Source organism: Gossypium raimondii, chromosome 3 (genome assembly GCF_025698545.1).
Source record: "Gossypium raimondii isolate GPD5lz chromosome 3, ASM2569854v1, whole genome shotgun sequence".
In the NCBI taxonomy this organism is placed as follows: Eukaryota; Viridiplantae; Streptophyta; class Magnoliopsida; order Malvales; family Malvaceae; genus Gossypium; species Gossypium raimondii.
The window spans coordinates 47,126,755-47,131,554 of NC_068567.1; the positions used below are offsets into that span (position 1 = coordinate 47,126,755).

The 4,800-nt window shown below is 33.6% G+C and overlaps 1 non-coding gene across 1 annotated transcript; it reads left to right on the forward strand.

Moving 5' to 3' along the window:
- The first annotated feature begins 4,489 nt into the window (after positions 1 to 4,489).
- Positions 4,490 to 4,595, forward strand: LOC128040221 (small nucleolar RNA R71). The gene has a single exon (XR_008194879.1). It is a non-coding gene; the product is annotated as a small nucleolar RNA R71 (small nucleolar RNA).
- Positions 4,596 to 4,800: the final 205 nt, after the last annotated feature.

The window sequence follows — 4,800 nt, forward strand, 5'->3', positions numbered from 1 at the left end:
GACATGATAAAATACCTGGCAATTTAGTGTATGCTCCACTGAGATTTTCAAGTAAAGAAAATCATGTGACAAGATGAATCCCCTAGTAATAATACTTGTAATTGAGTTATACAAGGCTAGATTGTTAAAAGGAAACTGAACTTAGATAACAGATACATTAAGTACATTATGAGGTGCTTGCTATAGTCGAAATTGCACGAGTAACTAGAAATTTAATTTTTAGGGCAATATTTTCTGCATTTTTTTTGCTAAACAAGCTTATGAAACTTGAGCAAATTTTTGGAAACAGAATATTGCTAAGAACTAAAGTATAAAATATGCTCTACATAGTCTAACATTACAAAAGGTAATTATATTGTTGTGGAAATTCATTCATTCATCATGCATTCATGCATATTTTGCTTCAGGACAAGCAATAACTCAGGTTCGGGGGTGTGATAACTCTTTAATAGAGTTATATTTCAGGCCTCTAGACTTGGTTAATTGATCAAACTTGAGTAAATTTAGTTGCATTTTAGGAAATTATATTAGTATTTTTATAAAATTGCATCATGAAGTTTGGGTTGTGCTTTCAATGTCACTATAAGTTACTTTTACTTGTCGGAGGAAAGAAATTGTTTGTTATTTATAACAGGTGCAGAAATGAGGAAAAGAAGTGAAAGAGTGAAGTTTTGTCATGACAAAAGGTTGGATAGACTGCCTGCACAAATGCCATGGCAATTCCATAAAAAAATTTTGTAACACCCCAAACCCGACCTAGAAGTCATGATCGGATATTGAGGAATTATGTTAACTTGTTTAAAAGCCTTTGCTTCAATCAAACTAAAAACTCATTTTGGAAATATAAAATTTGGCCAAAACTTTCACAAATGTCTAGAAACACTTAATTTCGGAAACACTTAACTTAATCCCAAAATTTGAGTTCAAAATTGTGTTTGAAAACAAGTATTTTGACAAATTATTTCAAGTTTTAAGGAAAATACTCATTGAAGCCATTTGTTTATTTACAGATACACTCGTTAGGAGTTACTTAACTTGCAACGAAAAAATTTAGAGTTTCAGTTTTAAAAACTGAATTTCTACTTTAACTTCTGAAGTTTTGTAATATCACGTTTGCAAATATCAATATTGATGAATTAAACGGAAACCAAAACAAAGCCCAAAAACAAAGTACAGTTCCTAAACACACAAAATAAATAATTACCAAAATCACCATTTTTTAAAATTTTAACTGATTAAACCATCCGAACTCCCGCACGCCATCTGATTCTAATTTACCGATTACCTGAAACATTAGAAATAAAACAAATGGGGTGAGCTATAAAACTCAGTGTATAACTAAAACCAAATAGAGATCATACATAACACAATACACAAATCAGAGTTTCACAGAGAATTTCGTGACGCACAAGCAAACAAAACTGAAAATGCATGATTATGCCAATGTGGAATTTTCAGAAAACCAGAATGCAAATTTTTTTCAGAAAACTTCCTACCCAACTCCACTACGCACCAAAATAGAGTTCTCCAAAACTCATCCAACCAAATCACACCAAAAGATAATTGTGGCCATTGCCACCAAAGTCGTAGTTAAAACAGTTAGATCAGAATATATGTGGTCGAGCCATTATATTGCAGCCAAGTTGCCAAAACAGAAATATGGATAAACCACCAGATGATGTAGATCACTAAACTGCCAGAACTTCCTCCTTATAATATCATCCTAACCCCATGCATGTGACATGACACATAGAACAGAATCAGAACAATGGCATGCTTAACATGCAATCAAATATGGCGATTTCAAAAATTTATCTCGTATTAAGACATCAGATTAGCAGAAATAGAGTCTTGTCATAATATCACAAAACATGAGCGTCAGAATATAACATATGCTGTTACCACACAACCGATCAAACAATCACAAAATACAAGTCAGAATACTTACCTTAGTTTCAAAATTGGTAAGCATATTAGTACTTCTCAATCGTCATTTAATCACGATTACTAATTAACATTCAAATATAAATACTTAATGCACAGTTTTTACTTGTTAAAAACCCACATTACTTACAGTATCATACTTAACATATATCTTATTAACATGCATACATTATTTATAATTTATGCTAACAGAATATCAGAAACCATAATTTATGGCCTAATTTGTATCATACAGACCTTACAGGAAACCCATATTAGACTCATACATCGAATACGGCTCTAGGGAAAAATTCTAGTTTTGGGGCCCACACGACCTAATTGGCCCAAATCGTATGACTCACATGGTTTGGTTCACTAGCATACGTCCCTGTCGCGCTGACAATCCCAATTTTCGGCCTTCATTATTTGTTGTTTTCTCGAGTTTTCGTTATACACTTGGTCATTTTTTGAAACCGATTTAACAAACGCAATTCTATCACCTTAAAATGTCATCCAAAACAAATCAATGAACAATGCTATACCAAATTTAAACACTAAATTCCGCCTTAACACCAAACATAACAATCCCTTCAAAGCATTCGTTTGCTTACAATGCATGCAGTAGTATTGCCTAAAGCCCACTCTACGCTAAATTATTAAATGCTAAAACAATCCTCACCTACAAGAGGCCATTAACGATAAAAAAAAAAGAACTAAAGACGCACAAGAACCATCCATCTTACACAAAACTAGAAAAATAAATAACATACTACGAGAAAAATAAACAGAAAAAAACGTGATTGACACTTACAAAATGATGAACCCGCTAAATCTCGTCCAAAACACACAACACAACACCAGAAAACTAACGTGAAAAACAAAATCTGGGAAAAAGTGGGGAACTGGGGAACATGGAAGAGAAATTAGGAGATAATTTTTTTTTTTTAAAACCCACTAAATCCTAATAAATCTAATAAGTTATCCTTATCAAAATTTTCCTAGACTTTAAAATAAAAATAATTCCTACTTTTCATAAGCAGAGATTCGAACACAAGACCAAAGGGTAAGTTGACACCTTACAAGTAAACTAGCAAACTCATTCTTAGCATCAGTTGAGTGAAAATAATACTTAAGCTATAAGCTTAAAGATAGGATTTTGGGAAAAAATTAACAAAATTCATAGAATAGGATTTGAACCCAGAACCTCGTACACACAAGCACAACACTTAACCACTGGACCAAATTAATTTCCTTTAACATAATTTCACAATTCAATTTCTTCTAACCCAGTTTTTGGGATGTGACATTCTAACTAGTTGTCAATCCACGCCACTCTTAGCCAGTTGTACTTGTACCAGAAATGTCCACCTGAAAAGAGGGAGAAAAAAGTGTGTGCTGAGAGGAGGACCTTTTCTATTAAAAGAAGAAAGAGAAAGAGAGGAAGAGGGCAGTCTCGTGGAAGATCTAGAGCCACAAGGAAAGAAGGTAGAAGCTAAGGAACAGAGCAGCAACGCAAGGAAGAAAGAGAAGCTTTTAACCCTAGGCTTCGCAAGATATTGCAGCATTGGAGTTGAGGGCTGGATTGGCTAATGCTTCTTGAAGTTCTTCCTTCATTATCTTAATCGATTTCTATGAATTTTAACTGTGGAAATATATTGTTGAATAATACTTTCATTTTGGATTTTAATTTCCATCTCATTGGATTGGGATTACTGGATGAATCTTTAGTTCCTTTAATGACCAAGGAATTATCCTAATTAGATTTACTATTTCATTCGATTTGCGCTATTTTAAAATTTATGCATGTAGTCTCTAGACATAGATAAACTTATGATATGTTCATAAACTTGATTTAATTCTAAAAAGATTAGATGAGTTGGATAGTGATCGAATGATACAAACGAGTATTTGACAAAATACTCTTAGCACTCTAGACATAAAGCTGCGTTTTGTACAGAGAAAGGAAGAAACAGTGATGGGTATCCTTCTTAAGGATTGTAGAGATGCAAAGCCTTAGGTAAGGTAGGTTGAATTCTAACTCTCGAAAGAAGTAGATTACCTTAGATTTAATCTAAATAATATATTGGTTAAGATTTTTCCATGACATTATTGTGTTGTGAGGAAAGAATCTTAGTGATCCCAACCTTCTCATTCAACAGCGTAGATCCTCTCAACTTTGTCTCTGTATATTTGCCACAATATTTTAAGTTAGTTATATGATTTTAATATTGCATACGTGATTATTCCTTTACAAATTGTTATTCTATTTTGCCACAGCTTGATTCATATAGTTTATAGTAATATCTTAACCGAACTAATCATATCTGATCCCTAAGAAGACAATCTTACTTACTACATTATTACTTGATTCGATGTGTACACTTCCACAGTCACATATTATATTCACACACGATAGTTGGCCACTGGTAATTGTTACTAGCAATTCTCTTTATAATTTTATAAGCCTCAGTATAAGACTTAGAAAGGACAACACCAAGCATTTACTACCATTCTTGTGTTAGCATTGAGACCGTTATAGAACGTCTCTAATTGGATGCAATGCGGGATTCCAAGATGAAGGCATCTTAGTAATAGTTCTTTAAATCTTTCCCACGTCTCATACAAGGACTCATCATCCATCTGCTGTAAGGAAGTGATCTCATTCCGCAACTTAGCATTCTTGCTAAGTGGGAAGTACTTCATCAGGAATCGTTCTGCTAACTCTAGCCATGTGGTAATGGAATCTAATTGCAAAGAGTCCAATCAGGCTCGAGCTCTATCCCTTAGCTGATATAGGGACAACTTCGATCTTAGTGCTTCTTCGAGTACTCTAGCTAACTTGAATGAGTCACTCACCTCCATAAACAATCTGAGGTG